Source organism: Triticum aestivum, chromosome 1B, assembly GCF_018294505.1.
Source record: "Triticum aestivum cultivar Chinese Spring chromosome 1B, IWGSC CS RefSeq v2.1, whole genome shotgun sequence".
In the NCBI taxonomy this organism is placed as follows: Eukaryota; Viridiplantae; Streptophyta; class Magnoliopsida; order Poales; family Poaceae; genus Triticum; species Triticum aestivum.
This window is the reverse complement of record NC_057795.1, coordinates 658791871-658809517: the sequence shown is the minus strand read 5'-3', so window position 1 is coordinate 658809517 and position 17647 is coordinate 658791871. Positions and strand designations below refer to the sequence as shown.

At 44.0% G+C, this 17647-nt stretch overlaps 1 long non-coding RNA gene across 1 annotated transcript; it reads right to left on the bottom strand.

The window, feature by feature from the left end:
• Positions 1-16189: 16189 nt before the first annotated feature.
• LOC123145913 (uncharacterized) lies at positions 16190-17424 on the bottom strand. Its single transcript, XR_006472538.1, has 2 exons — positions 16905-17424; positions 16190-16815 (listed from the first exon to the last, which is right to left on the bottom strand). It is a non-coding gene; the product is annotated as an uncharacterized lncRNA (long non-coding RNA).
• Positions 17425-17647: the final 223 nt, after the last annotated feature.

Genomic DNA, 17647 nt, shown 5'->3' with positions numbered 1-17647 from the left:
TGGGGATCACGTGGCCTCTGCATGGAAACCGGGTGCAACTCTTGCATGCAGCTAAACAGACATGGTGCGGGCCGATGTTCATGGAAGTATTCATTATAGCCTCTTGGAGCATTTGGAAGGAACGCAACAACAAACTATTCAGAAACATGGCGCCGACCGTCGAGGGGTGGGCCCAGAGATTCAAAATGGACTTTGGTATGATGAGACACAGAATCAAACAGGCCCTGGTGCCTTTTGTTGATCAGGTCGTTGACCTGTTTTAGCAGCGTAACCTTGTACCTTTGTAGTATAGGGATATCTTAACCCCTTCTGCCCCCATGTAATTTATACCCCATGTAATCTTGTGTCTTGAATAGTAATACAAAAGTCAGTGGGGGGATGCCCCCACCATCCCAAGCTTTCAAAAAAAAGGCATTGGGAAGTAATAAGTAGATGATGGGTTGCTAGAGTGACTGAAGCTTAAACCCTAGTTTATGTGTTGCTTCGTAAGGGGCTGATTTCGATCCATATGTTTAATGTTGTGGTTAGGTTTACCTTAATACTTATTTTATAGTTGTGCATGCTTGCAATAGGGGTTAATCATAAGTGGGATGCTTGTCCAAGTAAGGGCAGTACCTAAGCACCGGTCCACCCACATATCAAATTATCAAAGTACCGAACGCGAATCATATGAGCGTGATGAAAACTAGCTTGACGATAATTCCCATGTGTCCTCGGGAGCTCTTTTCTCATTATAAGAAATTTTCCAGGCTTATCCTTGCTACAAAAAGGACTGGGCCACCTTGCTGCACTTTATTTACTTTCATTGCTTGTTACTCGTTACAATTTATCTTATCACAAAACTATCTGTTACCTACAATTTCAGTGCTTGCAGAGAAAACCTTACTGAAAATCGCTTATCATTTCCTTCCGCTCCTCGTTGGGTTCGACACTCTTACTTATCGAAAGGACTACGATAGATCCTCTACACTTGTGGGTCATCAACCCGCAAGTTGATCACCAAAACATACATCAAGTAGATCACATGAGTATCCCATTGTTACCATACATAAGCACAACAAGACATACATCAAGTGTTCTCAAATCCTTAAAGACTCAATCCGATAAGATAACTTCAAAGGGAAAACTCAATCCATTACTAGAGAGTAGAGGGGGAGAAGCATCATAAGATCCAACTATAATAGCAAAGCTCGCGATACATCAAGATCATGCCAAATTAAGAACATGATATAGAGAGAGAGAGAGATCAAACACATAACTACTGGTACATACCCTCAGCCCTGAGGGTGAACTACTCCCTCCTCGTCATGGAGAGCATTGGGATGATGAAGATGGCCACCGGTGAGGGATCCCCCTGGCAGGGTGCCGGAACAGGGTTCCGATTGGTTTTTGGTGGCTACAGAGGCTTGCGGCGGCGGAACTCCCGATCTATTGTGCTCCCCGACATTTTTAGGGTATATGTACTTATGTAGGCGAAAGAAGTCGGTGAGGGGAGCCACGAGGGGCCCACGAGGGTGGAGGGCACGCCCAGGGGGGCGGGCGCGCCCCCTGCCTCGTGGCCTCCTCGAAGCTTCCCTGACTTCAACTCCACGTCTCCTGGATCACGTTCGTTCCAAAAATCACGCTCCCAAAGGTTTCATTCCGTTTGGACTCCGTTTGATATTCCTTTTCTTCGAAACACCGAAATAGGCAAGAAAATAGCAATATGGGCTGGGTCTCCGGTTAATTGGTTAGTCCCAAAAATAATATAAAAGTGCTTAGTAAAGTCCATAAACATCCAAAACAGATAATATAATAGCATGAATGATTCATAAATTATAGATACGTTGGAGACATATCAAGCATCTATAGTTAGAGTCGCCGACACTCCTTGTGGCATTTTTGCAAACATGAAACCAAGCTCGATTTCTAGTACTCCATCCAATCCATAGTAAGTGTCACAGTTTTAAACTATGGTTAGTTCAACCTTAGTTTAAAACTGCGACACTTATTTTGAATCGAAGTGAGATTTTTTAATAAAGGATGGACATTATTAACTCGTTATCAAGAATCAAGGGGTACAAAATCATAAAAAAATAATTACAGTGGTAATAAACACACACTCTACATCTGAGAACGACTAGGATGCACACGACGAAGACCAACTCATCTATAAAGGATCACACCAGTAAATAATAAAGTAATACAAGACCAAAGCTATGTCTAGACAAAGAAAAAACAAAAACAAAATAAAGAGCAACATTGATCCTCGCGGAGCAGCTGCTTGATGCATGAAGATGATGTAAAGCCACACAGTCAAGACGTAGACCGCGCGACTGAAAATCATGCACGCACCAGGCATTCTCTGCCAGTCGCAAAGAGTGGTATGTGGAGCCGAGAACATCCGCCGACACACGAGTGATGCTGATCGCATGGCAAGAGAAGTGGGCACCATCAAATTTCATAGTAGAAAGGCTCCAACGATCCCTCGCCTCCGACAAGAGTGTATGCCACTGGTAAATCTAGGTATGCCTGATGGTCCGTAGACAATAGACCACGAGACATGTCTCGATCACTACCTCACCAATGACGTGATCTTCCTCCATAAGCACCATCGAGCAACCATGCCCTCCCATTTGCACCACCAGCCAGTGTCACCGGCACTGCCACTTGAAAGATACCAAGCGTTCTCTACACCCTTGAGGGAGCCGCGTGGGTGTTTATATTGATGTGGCCGCAACCCTTGCCTTGGCGTACACGGAGACAGAGGCGGAGGACGGAAAAAATTAAGGTGTGGCGAAGTCTTAAGGAAATAATTCTTTTGATGCAAATCGCAAGAGTCAATACACATTACAACCAAAAACCAAGTACATTGAAAATCTAGGCATGTTTCAATAGGAAAACTACCTAAAACACACCGATAATGAAGCTTTCAATGGCGTCTAGAAGACCCAGGCAATGGCAATGCCCTACCTTCATTCTGAAAATCTTGCTTTATTTTACCAAGATCAATACTTTTGAAGATCTCTCGCTCAATGTAACAAACCATCAAGTCATTAAGCCAACCATCGGTCATCGTGCTGCGCAACTCAGTCTTGATGATTTTCATTGACGAGAAGATCCTTTCAACAGTTGTCGTCGCTACCGATAGTAGCAATGCCAATTCAATGAGGCGATAAACAGTAGGAAACATGACATGCCTTTCAAGTTCAACCATCATTTTAGCTAGGCTTGCAATATCATGACAAGCTCTAAAGTCTTCAATTCTTCTCATATGGATAATGAATAGATCAAGGTTATCTTCTATATGTTCACGTTCATAGTCAGAGAAATCATCATGATAAATCTCTGTGAGCCTAGCAAGCTTATTCAGGTTGAACCTAGAAAACGAGTTTCTTGGGTCAAGACAAGAGAAGTTCTGGAGCAGCTTTCAAGATACCTCATTAAAATGATGATCAAACTCCATGGTGATGGAGTCTATAGCAGCATAGAAGGTGTCCACACGAAAAAAATGATCAGCCGTGACATTGTTTCGTCACCTTTTCTTGATTTACCCCACTTGTAAAGATGTCATCCATACTTGGTATTGGAGTGTCATTTTTGGTGCAAAACACTTTGACATCTTCCAAGAGTGGCTCCCAACCATCATTTCTCCAGTCGACCAAACATGTTCTCACATCCTTAACCAATGATATTGCCTAAAATGAGATAACTACAATTTTAGATGCATGTATGCTTACATGAACAAAATACATCAACCATACTAGATACATCTAACATGATCCATCACATATTCACATACCTTAACAACATTTTGACCCTTCTTTTGCAATAGAAGAGATAAATCATTTGTGATACGAAGGATTTTTATCATCATCTTCAGGATGAACACAAAGCTAAAGGTCTCCATTTGATGAACCAAACCTCCTTCCCTACATGGAACACACACATCATCCTCAACAATGCCCAAAACTTCTATGACTACATCCCACATTAATTAATGCGAGATAAGGTTGTTGTAATGAGATCCCCATCTTGTGTCTCCAGGTCTGACCAACGATGTTTCTTGATTTTTCCCTCTTCCTGTGGGCATCTCACCTCTCTCAATCTTATCCAAAAGATCTTCCTTTTGCTTGTCAAGCAATTTATCCTTCCTCTTGCAAGATGAAGTACTGAGATTGGCAATCATGGTCACATATTCAAAAAAAACCCTCAACACCCTTGCAACACCTCGAAACAGCAACAACTGCCAACATGTTTACGAAATGCTGCAACCGCATTTTTCCAACAGTCAAAACCCAATTTGGAGAAGACATCATGCCCAAATTTATCATCTATTCGGTCATGCTTAAAAAGATAGCAGCAGAAGCAATAAGCTTTATGTGTTGTTACACTAGATTCCAACCAATCAAAATCCTTATACCATTGTGGCTGGAAGCATCTTCCATCTCTATTTGGGGGGGAAGGGGGAGTGCAACTAGTTGGTTGAGTTGCACCCATTCATATATAAGAAAATCTAACATCATCTCTAATGTTGGGGGCAAAACTATCAAGTGGAATGCGAAGTCCTGGATCACCCTTTATGTAATCTTCACTAAAAATAGTTATACCTTCAACCCTGTGAACTTCAACATTCTCTTCCACTATAGCTTCGACGGAATCTGTAGTTTGTTCTTCCACTAGTTCGGTTGGCATCAAATCTTCATGATCTACTTCCATGGAAGTCACTTGATCTTGATGATTGACATTTGCTGAAATATTGACACTTTCGCGGGTGCTTGGATTCGTTTTTGAGCTGCTGTCATTACCAATCACTTCAAAATACCTTTTCAAATCTGCAGTGACAAGATTAATATGTCACTAAAATCTGCTGGAATGTAAGGCTTCAAGATGCTGTTCAAAATTGCTACAAAATTTCAGAAAAATGAGAAATTACCTCTTCCCCTTTTCTTTGAATTTGCTAGTACCTTCCCCCTTCCTTCCATCTTCTGGCAATCTGGACAGAACAGTGCCGGTTCAGATAATGGAGAATTGACAGATTAAAAAACGCCAACACCCAACAAAGTTCAGAGTTTGGACAGTACACCCTAGGGATTACCAGAAAAATCCCCAACCCCAGCTGTCGCCGTCGCCCGCTGGAGCCGCTGGTGAAGCCGTCATGGAGCCGCAGCTGAGGCCGCCGCCGGAGCCGCCGCTTGATGCGCCGCTAGAGGCCTGGAGCCGCCGCTTGCTGCGCCGCTGGAGGCCTAGAGCCACCGCTGAAGGCGCTACTGTGTAGCAGCCCTCCAAGCCCCAAGCCTGTTGCCGCCATCAACTGCCCATCGTCGTGTTTGGGTCTGGGTGGGGTGGAGTTGTCGTGTCGTTCTGTGTGTGGGCGTTCGTTTTGGGGGGGGGGTATGTCTAGGCTCTCAAGCCGATGTCCAGGTCAAAAGCTATAGATACATAGGTATAAACTAGCGGGTAGTGCGCGGCGGCACGCCGCGCTACATGGATTGATAAGCTACTTGTTTTTTGTATAATGCTTGGTAAGTCGTCCCAAGACTTAATTTGCTGCTAAGCCATTCATTAGATCTAGTTACACTACACCATGGACGACTCTAGTACAGGCAACTGCAACCAGTGTAAGAGTCTTCTTAGGGAAACAATTGTTACATCAATGTAAGAGTTTGTATCAGGTTGATATGCTAGAAAGTACGGCTGTCCAACAAGTCATTGAAGATACAATCAAAAACTATACTAAAACTAATGTCCCAACTTAATTATAAAAACTCATGTCTCTGTATTGTGAATTTGTGATGTGAACATAAAACTGTAGAAGTTTTCATGGAGGGTTGTTTGTGCTTCTACTGAAACAGGTGCATTAAACAGAGGTGACTCTCCCGTAAGAATTGCAGAAATCACTGTGTACATCGCTAACAGGTGACACACATTGCTAATAAGTGCAGCTATACATCAAAGGATAACGCCGTGCATGATGGGAGCAGAAGTTAACAATAGCTTCATACACTGAAGCTTATTACCCCATATATATCAGTACATGGCAATGTTGTACTGACGGCAAAAACATCAATGTAACCAGAATTCCGACACTTGCCTTCCTTTACCAGTACAAAGCGAGAACATTAAGATGTTCTCAAATGAAAATAAGATAATTAAATTGAGTAAAATGGTCTGCCAACCAAACTTAAACTGCATGTATGACCAAAGAAAGATTGCATGTACTTGTGATGAATCAATTATTTCTCTGTATGCTATGTTTATTTGTCTCTCCTACGGGCATCCCATGGTCACCCACAAGCAGTGTTTCCAAACCCTGTCACGAAGCCACTTGGACCTACATTTGATTTGCCCAGTATAAAGAAGTTGCTCATAGAAGTTGATCATGCCACAGTGGCTGAGTTTACTACTTTGACAACCTTGGTCAATAAACTTAAACGAAAAATGGTACATTTCCTTTTAAAAGGACGATGATACAATAAATACATAAATCTGATCCACTGAGATGTTTGAACAGATTTGAAAAGCTCCGCGAAATCTAATCTACTGACCACCCAGGTTACAACCTAAAGCCATAATTCTACATACCTGAAACCAAAAATGTTATAGTCCAGATCCGAGTAAGATTATTATCCCTATCAATCCTATAGGACAAGTAATAGCATCTTGCAGGTGCACAAAATAAATAATCATACTATAATATTTGTTTATAAGAACCGCCTTTGCATAAGCATCTTATTCATTTAGTTAAACTATTGTTCCCAATTCAGAGATAAAACATCAACTCTTGGATGATCACCAAGGGTAAGCAAACCTTACTGTCATATCTTATGTTGTATTCATGGCATTGTTGTTTAGTGCTGGGAAAATTCACACACATATCAAAAGGAAAAACAAAGTAATATCATGATTTGGTCATCAGAAAGGGTGGCTACAGAATAAGTGGGCACACTATCATGGAATGCCATAACGTAAAATATTAAAATGGCTAAAAAAGGCATCATTTGATGAAGCAAACTTGAAGCAGTAGATTAACCAAAAATAAGCTTAACCCTTCAGAGACTAATCATTTTATCTAGTGTATAGTTTCTTTGTTTCAGATAGAACCAAGTTACATGTGTTCTATGATCTTCCCTTGCAGAAAATGCACATGCCCACTATAATCTTGTGATGAGCCCAAGAATCATATATATATTAATTGCCGGGAAGATTATTGTCGGCCAGAAAGAATAGCAGGTAAATTATGTTTTTCGCAATCTAAATGTTGCCTATCTAGATCCACTGAGATCCATGGGTAATGTGCGTGAAAGAGCGCAACTCTACTTTTATAGGAGGATCTTTCTAGGTGTAATCAACAACCTTTTAAGAACAACATCTGATGAAGAACACCATTGACAAAATAAATCAAAGATTTCATATATCTAAAGTGAACATAACTGTAAATAGAGGGAACATTTTTCAGTTTGTCTTCCAACACCGAGAGAAAAGACTTCATACATTAATGCAAACAAAATGAACGAATGGCCATAATGCAACAGTTTGGTATACCCTACGATTTCAAGTTTCCGATGGGAAATCTTATATATATTAGGATAGTACCTTAGCAGTTGGCACTCAACTCAGAGCAGTCCATGAAGCTTGCAGGCAACTTGAGATCAGTAATTCCTCCACCATCGGCAAAAGAAATAGATAGTTCCATTCAGCATTACTCAGTACTACACAGCTTGTTCAACCAATGTAAGAGAACCATCTCAACAATAAGACTGTAGTAGTACACAATGAATGCCGCAATTAGTGTTTAATCATGCATAGATCAATGATAAATTCTGCTGGACTTGAAAAAAGCTAGCTATCCACTTCTCCCCCTTTCTAGTGTGAGGTAGCCGAAGGAAAAGCAAGTATGAAGAAAGCTAGCTACCCACTTCTCCCCCTTTCTAGTGTGAGGTAGCCGAAGGAAAAACAAGTATAAAAATATAGAACAAACAATAGAGTGTTAGCCACTCCTTTTTGTTGGTTGCAAGGAATCAAACAGAACATAGAATTCTATGTCACTCAAAAAGTTGAAAAATAGTTACGGTTGTTGAAAAGATGAGTGGGAAACAACTGCTCTTTTTTGGGTGAATAGCTCCCATGCGACATCGTTGGTGTGAACTGTCTCTCATGCGACGTCGTTGGCTGTAATAGCTTGCATGCGACATCTTCGTTGGAAAAAATAGCTCCCATGCGACACACCATTTACGCGGCTAGTTGGCTGTCCGTTAGGCTGAGATTTGGTTAGGACACTGGGGGTTATGTGCTCTGACTGGTGGGGTCCACCTATGGCCACGTAGTCAAGAGTCAACCGTCCACGACTCGACCGGCGACTGTGTGACCATGCTCGACTCGCCCGTGCTGGACTGGGCGAGCGGCGCCGCCGTAAGCATCTTCTCCGGCAGTGGTTTCTTCTCCGCGGTGGTGGAGCGCATTTCTCGGCAGCGGCAGAGCTATTGCGAGGTGAGCCCGAAACCCTAGTCCCACTCCCCGATCTGTGGCCTCATGCTGCCCTCTGTTTCTTGGCGATTTAGAATCGGGCTCCATTGGATCCGGGGGTTGTTTCTTCTCCGCGGCCCGGTGGTGGAGCGCCTATCCCTGCAGCGGCTATTGCGAGTGAGTATTTTCCAAACACTACTCCCATTCCACTGAATTTTGAATAAATCTGTGGCCTCATGCTGCCCCTGTTGCTTGATTGGATAGGAGATGGAGCGAGGGCTAGATGAGATGGAGCGAGGAGACGGGCTGCCCCGAGGAGACAGTGCTTCAAATCGGTAATGGCACCCTCTTTTCTTGGCGATTTAGAATCGAACTCGATTTGGTAGTGACTGCCGCCGCTGCCTGCCATTGACAAAACAGGGGAGGTTCAGGTTCTGCCACCACATTCGCAATTATAGTGGAATTTTTTCCCTGTAAAGCCAAGCTCAGTGATGGCAGTGTCCAAGACATTGATAGAGATACCACCGTGAGGTTGGATGTCGATTTTGCAGATGTTGATCCCCAGGAATTGGAGATCATGAAGGAGAAGGCCGTGGGCAATTTGGTGGAGAGAATTGGGGAGAGTATTGTTTGGGGTCCAGAACAAGAGGTATCTCTGCAACGTTTCGATAACTATAATGGTGAATATGTGAGAATTGAAGATGGAGAATCCATGGTTGCTGAAATTGATCAGCAAGGAGGATGGGCAAGCAAACAAGTAACATTTTATGCAGAGCTAATTGATCTGCAAACTCATTCCAGAGTTGGTTATGTGCCATCAAAGATGGCTGCACAGATGGAAGATGATGAGTGGGTTTCACAAAAGAAGATGTTGGCATTGTTGACTGAACCGACTATAGTAGCTGAAGATACTGGGATTGATGCAGATGGAGAGGAGGGAACCCATGGTGCTAGGAAGATTGTTGTTGACTGGAATGTAGTAGAGTTGAATGAAAAAACAGATTTGGTCATTACACCAATATCTGACATTGATATGGCCGAAATGTTTGGCATTCAAGTTGATGACAAAGATAAGGAGAAGGATGACAGTTCTTTGCCAGCTGAAGGTAACACAGGCCCTAGAAATGCAAATGAGGATGAAGAACACCTGATGAGAGAGGCTGCAGATGATGTGGATGATGCAGATGATAATGAGCTGGTTTGTTTGTATGACAAAGAGAACCCAGTTATTGAGGTGGGAAAGTTGTGGCCAAGCATGAAGGAGTTTAGGATGTCTTTCAGGACCTATGCAGTGAAAAAAGAGTTTGATGCCAAGACTATGTGGACTGATCGAAAGAAATTTTATGCTCGGTGCAAAGGTTATGATGGTGGTGGCAATCCTTGCAAATGGTACTTGTCTGCCAGACTACAACCTGATGGAAGTACAGTAAGGGTAAATCAAATACCACACCAGCATACATGTATGACCACTTCACAGAGAGTTTCAAAGATGACATCACAGCTTTGGGTTACAGAGAAGATTACTCCTATTTTAGCCAAGACTCCAAACACTACTGCAAAGAGGCTTAAAGTTGACTTGGAGAAGTTGTACCCCATCCAGCTGCAATATACCACAGTGTGGAAAGCAAAACAAAGGGCCATGAAATCATTGTATGGTGACTGGGCAAATACATTTAGGATGTTGTATAGTTTTAAAGCAGAGGTGGAGAAGAGGTCACCTGGGAGTGTAGTGGAGATAGATACAGAGGTAACAGAGGATGGCAAGGTTTTATTCAGCAAGTTTTTTATGTGTTTGAAGCCTTGCATAGATGGATTCAAAGCAGGTTGTCGTCCATATTTGAGCATAGACTCATCTTTTTTGACTGGAAAGTGGAATGGTCAGTTGGCTGCATGCAATGCTCTAGATGGACACAACTGGATGTTCCCAATTGCAATAGGAATGTTTCAATCAGAGACAGAGGCATCATGGATATGGTTCATGATGCAACTGAAAAGATGCATAGGGCCAGTTTCTCCTTTGGCCATCCACACAGATGCATGTAAAGGGTTGGAAAATGCAGTAAAAAGTGTTTTCCCCCATGCTGAGCAGAGGGAGTGCTTTGGACATATGTGGATGAATCTGATAAAAAAATTCAGAGGAGATGAATTTGGGCGCATGTGGCCAGCAGCAAGATCCTACACCAGACAGACACATTCCTATCACCTTGGTAAGATATTGGCATCATGTAGTGATAATGAATTTGCTTCATGGTTGAACACCCACCATTCTCTGTTGTGGTATAGATCAGGTTTTAATACTGCCATAAAATGTGATCATATCAATAACAACTTGGCAGAAAGTTTTAACAACAAAGTGAAGCATTTGAAAGACTTGCCTGTGCATGACATGGTGGACCAAATAAGAATCATGATCATGCGTTTGTGGGAGTTGAGAGGAAAAATTGCTAATATTTTGGAAGGGGACAAGCTTCCAGCAGTGGTACAACAGGTGGTCAACAGGAGTAGAAATCTTTCACATCTATCTGTTGAGAAATCTTCCTTGTGGGGTGCTGAAGTTAGAGATACAAAGAGTGGCAAGAGGCATGTGGTAAATACTGAGTTGCATGAGTGCACTTGCCAAGAGTGGCAACACACTGGAAAACCATGTGAGCATTCCATACTTTTTTTGGCATCTAAACCCAGGTTAAATATGCACCCATATTTGCATGAGTATTATTCAGTACAAAAATTCAAAGCTGCATATGCAAGTCCAATTCCTGCACTGACTGACCAATCTCAGTGGCCTGAGGTGGAAATAGAATTTACCTTGTGTCCCCCTGTCACTAGAAGAAAGGCTGGGAGGCCTAAACAGAGCAGATTCAAAGCTTGGTTTGAGAAAGGTGGTTGTAGTAAGAAGGGGGAAAAGGAAAAGGAAAAGAATGATAAGCCCAAAAGGGCTCAAAAAGGTAACAAAAATAGGTGCAAGTTGTGTGAGGTACTTGGGCACAGAATTGGTTCATCCAAGTGCATCTACACTCCTCAGAGGCCAAAGTATGTTTATGTTACTGTTTTTGCAAGTTTTTGATTTTGCTACTTGTTCTAGTATCTAACCAAGTCAAATGCTTTATTTTTTAGGAGGAAGCGTGCAGAAAAAGCCCCACCGCTTGTTGTTGAACAATGCTGGCCAGTGAAAAAAGCAAGACTCAGTGGCTATAGAAGGAAGAGCACTAAGCAGATAATGTTTGGTGACAAAGATATGGAGCTAACTGAAACTGTTACTGCTGAACATGAGCTAAGTGTTTGTGTTTTGGACGATGTGATGCATACTGAATCTGTTTTGCAGACGCTAGGGCAATCTGAAACTGTTGCAGATGAAGCAACTGTTGTGCTGCCATTCGAATCTGCTTTGACAACTGTGTTGCCATGTTTGGAGGTTGTGCTGCCAAGTGTTGAGTTGCAAACTGAAGTAGTTGAACAATGTGTGCCATCTACTCAATCTGCAGAAGTGCAAACTGAAGAAGTGAGACATGGTCAGGTGCAAAAGTTGAGGGGGCCAAAAAGCAAGAGCATCAGCATCAACAAACTATGCGCCGTGGAACCAAACGGTGGAAAAAAGCAGAAGAAATCGAGTGGTAGAAAGAAGCAGAAGAAATAGAGTCGAAAACATTCAAATTTGATGTGAAAACTTAAGTTTGTTGTCATTTGATGTGAAAACTTATGTTCTTTCATGTGATAACTTATGTGCTATGATGTTGATTTGACTTGAAATAAAATTCAAATTTGAACCGATATTCAAATTTGAACCTATCTTCAATATTTTTTGAGTTCATTTGTTTGTTCTGTGATGTTGCATCGTTTTATGTACTACTATGCACTTTAGTTCATAAATCCAACCCTTTTTGTGAATTCCAACTCATAGTCACGGACAATGTTGACCAAACAGGCTCCAAAGTAAGGGAAAACGGCCCCATTTCTAAGCAAGTTTTTTTCGACCTTCTCAAAATCACCCAAAAAAGATTTTCTTAGCTTATATTATACCTATATAGGATCAATACGAAGTCTCACCTTTTTTTGAATAAGTATTCATATTATTTAATTTATTTTTGAAAAAACACCCTTTAATACAAAGTTAGCAATAAAACAAGTTTAAAAATTTTAAATGCAAAAATAACTTCAGATCCTCCTTAGTCACTCTAAAATGAAGCTAAGGTGATGTTTTTGATTTTTTTGCATTTTCAAAACCTCAAACCCTCTTCTCACTCCTGTGAACTCCATGCAACCTCAGTCGAGATAGTCCAATTTGTGAAGGTTTTTTCAAGCAAAGATCATTAGATCAAGTTTATCATTTTATATCATAACTATGTAACATAAAAGGCTATATGCGCAGGTTTTTTATTTTTTAGATTTTTTTTGAATTAGTTATACACATTTGAATGTTCGGTCAAACCTTTCAAAACCCCATTGACTGCCTCCAAACCCCATGTAACCCTAGCGCCAAACGTCCACCGTCGATCTAACCCTAACGCCAAACTGCGGCCGTCGGATAGGCCTTCTAGAAGGATTCCGTGGGGGCGATCCGTGGGCTCCAATCTGATTGGCCACCGTTTTTTCTCTCTGACGAACAGATAACGTTGAGCGGGGGATCATCTAAGTGACCGTTGGGCCGAGCGGATCGGGCCCGGCAGAGCCTGGCGTGCGTGCGCACGGCCGTCGAGAGGGGGATGGGCTGCATGCGAGAGGGTCAATGACATGTGGGCCATCCCTGTCCCATGCATGCCATGCAACGTCGCAGCCTAGCTATTCTTTGCTCGTGAACACCTAGCCCGCCATTGCATGCACGCATCGACGCAGTAAAGCACGGCAGGGGCGCAGCGTATAGGTACGTCGCATCTAAGCTATTTTAACAAATGCATGTTTGAACGAGACGGACGCGTCGGTGGTGCAGCTCCTTTTTCAGTGTCACGCGCGGATGAACGAGCCTGTTTCCCACGCGGCGTCACCGCCGATGCAAGTGCACGAAACGATGCAACTCGCCTGTGCTGCCCGTGCCTCTTTGGATGCTCTGGCCGCCGTTTTTTGAATTAATGCCCGCAATTACTTATGCCAGTGCGAACGGAGAAGAGAAAACGATCCAGAAGGCACCGTGTACACATTGACCACAGCTGCAACGCGGCTATAAAAGGGCACCATTTCCTCATCCTCTCACACTCATCTCTCAAGCCTCCTCCCCTTCTTCTTTTCGAGCCAAATCCCACTCGAGCCACCATGCAGTTCAACGGCCCTACCTACCGTCGCCCTCCCACCGTGCCGGAGAGGCAGTACCCGGCCGGAGTCGTCGTCGAGAATAGCCTGAGGGTGTGGGCCATCTCTAGGTGGAGGGGCCCTAGAGAGTTCGCTCGCTTCTTCCTCCAAGCCGGCTACCGCCACCTCCCTCCGGGCACTCCGCCCATGTTCCACCTCCACGAGCAGTATGATGGCAACGCCAACGGCCTCGTCATCGGCCTCCACGTCACCTTCACCAACCCCTACGACGCTCACCACCTCCTCGGCCAGGTGTTCTGGTGTGGATGCGAGTTTATCGCGTTCACGACCTACAACATCTTCACCAACTTCCACCACATCTTCCCTCACCCCAACGGCATGCACACCCTCCCCTACCAGATGCCGGAGGATGACGAGTGAGGGGCCCAAGGAGGAGGGGCCAAGGAGTGGCAAGGAGGAGGGGCCAAGGAGTTGTTCAAGGGGCGAGTCTTCTATCTATCTAGTTTGGGGCTCTAGTTTGTGTTTGTGTTGGTTCGGGCGTGTGTGCCCGTGTCTTTTATATATCTAGTTTTAATTATTTTACTTTCATGTTTTATGAACTATATGTAGTGGGGGGATGCCCCTCTATATGTTTTATCTATCTATGCTACTAGGGTACCCGATGCCCCACTATCTATCTATATGTTTTTTCGGTCCTAAAGTTTCTCCATTGCATTTTATTTATGTGGCCATGTGTACTAAAAAACAATTGATCTGGTATATTAGATGTCTTCTTTTTTGGGCACAACCTTTTTCGGTTGAAACACACGAGTAAAAACTTTGAAAACACCATAGCACAAGTAAAAAAATATATTAAGAAATGGTGCTTGGTTGAAATAAACTAGAACCAAACAATTGCAACTTTTTTGGTTCACAAAGACTGCTCAAATAATTATCTCAAATAGCTTATGCATAAAAATATCTCAAATAATTATCAGATGAGTTATCTCAAAAAAGGTGACTGCAGGAAACTTAAAATTTGTGAAATGATCTAAAGCCGAAAAGATATATCGATGTCAATGACCGTGTGCACTTTTTTTGCACTCCTTTTATCAATGGGCCTGGATATGTTCTATTCGGCCCTGCCTAACTTCTATATGGGCCTGGCCTTTTCGGGCAACTGTGGACGAACCTTTTTTTCCTTTTCTCCCTCTACCACTGAAACTGAAACTGATGACGAACTGAAGAAATAAAAAACGGGGCCGAAACAGAGTGGAGAGGACATGCTGAATTCATACAGCGCAACACTTTTATTCAAATGTACATATCATCCCGATTACAAATGATGCCCAATCTATTCACTTACGACTAATTATCATCACATAAACAAATGCGAGACCAATTACACAAACATAAAAAAGTGCGGCCATGAGCCCCATCAAATTGCCCTGCTTCTGCAATTTGATGAGTTTCTTCATCTGCTTGTTCAGCTTCTTCAGCTCTGCCGTCACTCCTGCATCCCCCACAGTAGCACCAATGGAAGGGCGGGCGCCCCCGATGGAATTGCCAGATCCAGGGGCCCCGGATCCAGATGCGCCCGATCCAAACTTGCCCAACTTCTCCGCCTCCAACAGTAAATCGAGCTCCCCTGATGCACCCTCCAGTTGAATCCGCTCTATGTACTCATCTAGCCACTCAAAATGGGTGCATTGCTTCAATTTCTGAAATCGGAAAGATGAACCCTAAATCCCAAATCCGATGGGGAAAAATGGGCAAATATGAAATTGGGAGACAAAAACCAAAATTGGCATATTGAGAAGTAAAATCTCACCTTTCCCTGCTCTGGTTTGCTCTCGCATTTCACGAATTCCCGCCCAAGGTTGCCATTCTTGTCGGTCGTTGTGACTAGCCGCTTCAGGGGTGCGATACGTGGGCATGCAGGGCATCTTGTCATGGGCACTGCGCCATAGCGCGGCCATGAGCGGCGGGAGGCTGAAGCGGAGCTCGACATTGCTAGGTCGCGGCCCGGAACGGCGTTGCTGCGCGTCGTCGCCGGAGAAAAAGAACAACAACGGTCGGGGAGGGGGAGGGGGGAGGATGGGCTCGGGTGCTGCACGGCTCGGGGCACGGTTCGGTGTCCTCTTGTACCAATGCTGACCTGGATAAGTTAGTGGGTCCCACGCTGTGGGTCCCGCTCACCTGACCAATGCTGAGTTGGATAAGTTAGTGGGTCCCATGCTGTGGGTCCCGCTCACCTGATTCGAGTTTTAAACATGTGTCTTTGGATTAGGCAGCAGTGTCGCATGGGAGCTATTTTTTCCAACGAAGATGTCGCATGAGAGCGATTACAACCAACTACGTCGCATGAGAGACAGTTCACACCAACGACGTCGCATGGGAGCTATTCACCCGCTCTTTTTTAGTGTGTATACTGAGACCTGGATACTATGTCGACATCTTGCCGTTAGGATCATTCAGTCTCTGCCATATGATAAGAGTTGAAAGAGGTAATATCTCCAGAGTATAAACAAAACCAATTTATATTCGAAAATGATGCTTCAATACTGTCTGTTGAATACAGACTTTTTTCTTTGAGGCCCTTGCAAGTATAGCTTCTTATGAGAGAGCAAGAGAGTTGCAAAGAAGATCTGCTATGTGAGATGTAGAAAGGCTCCCTCATAGGAAATAACCACTAATTATTAGGAAAATAGTTGACCTTGTCATATCAAGGATGATCATCTGTGTTGAACATGGAGTGTATCTAGTGAACAAAATTTGTACGTTTATGCATCAGTTTGTTGTTTACACATCTCTTTATTCAAAAGAGAAAGGTCCATATACTCGCACATTCTTGACTTACACATCAGTATTAGCAAAGCAAAAACACAGTGCAATGTTCTAAACAGACTGTACCTAATTAATACTCCCTTTGAGTATACTTATGCTAGGATCAGAATTAGTTGACCTTGGTGCCTCCAAGTAAGCATGAAAAGTCTTTTCAAATTCAATGAAACATCCCAAAACAAACCCCCAACCACCCATCAGAAGAAAAAGAAATATTGATTACACAAAAGAGCATAAACAGAAATAAATCTTTTCCTACCCTGCTTGTTTTTTCATCAAACACTTTATAGTCACATACACAAAAATCTGCAGATGAAAAATTATAGGGGTTAAATCAGAGAAAAGCAGTGGATGCCAGAAGAGCAACTATTCAAGAAGAAGAGAAGTATGAGTACCTGCAATGCATGGACGGGCCTGGACAATGGATGGCCACCGTGGTACGTACTGGCACAACATAAAAGAAGAACTAGGGGAGAGAGAGAGAGAGAGATGCTTGCTGGGGCTAGGCGTCGAGGTCGCCGGTGTTGAGCAATGCCGCAGCCTGGACGTCACCATCGGCCCTGGGGCTGCTGCCGGTGGCCGGCGGTTGCGGAGGGGGCCCAGCCATCGAGGCGACAGCGAGGAGCCCATGAGAGGGGTTGGAGGAGAAGATGGACCTGCTTGGGCCGGCGGGAACCGCTGGACGTCGTCGCCGTCATGGATTCAGCCGCCGCAGCCGCACCATACGGGCTGGATCCGCCGATCCGGTCGCTGCGTCGACAAAGTCGTGGCTAGGGCCAGCGACGACGTTGCGGTGGGATGGAGCAGCATAGGCGGCGGCCGCGTCGTCCCGGTGCCAGAGGAAAAAGGGGGCTGCCGCGCCGTCCCGGTGCCGGTGGAAAAAGGAGGCGGCCGCGTCTGGGGTGGAGGAGCTCCCTTGCGATCCGCTGGCTAGTACTGGGCATTTGGGCACATGCGGGGGCCTTTTTATTTGCGCTTACAGCGGCCGAGCGGTGCCAAACGATTTGACCGGAAAGTACGCGAGAGAGATAAATTGAAGGAGACAAAATCCCAGCAAATTCTAGAAGACAACGTGTCACCGATGAAATTGCTGGTCAACTGCATGTGAGGTGGACGTGGCGACATGCAGCGGCGTGTG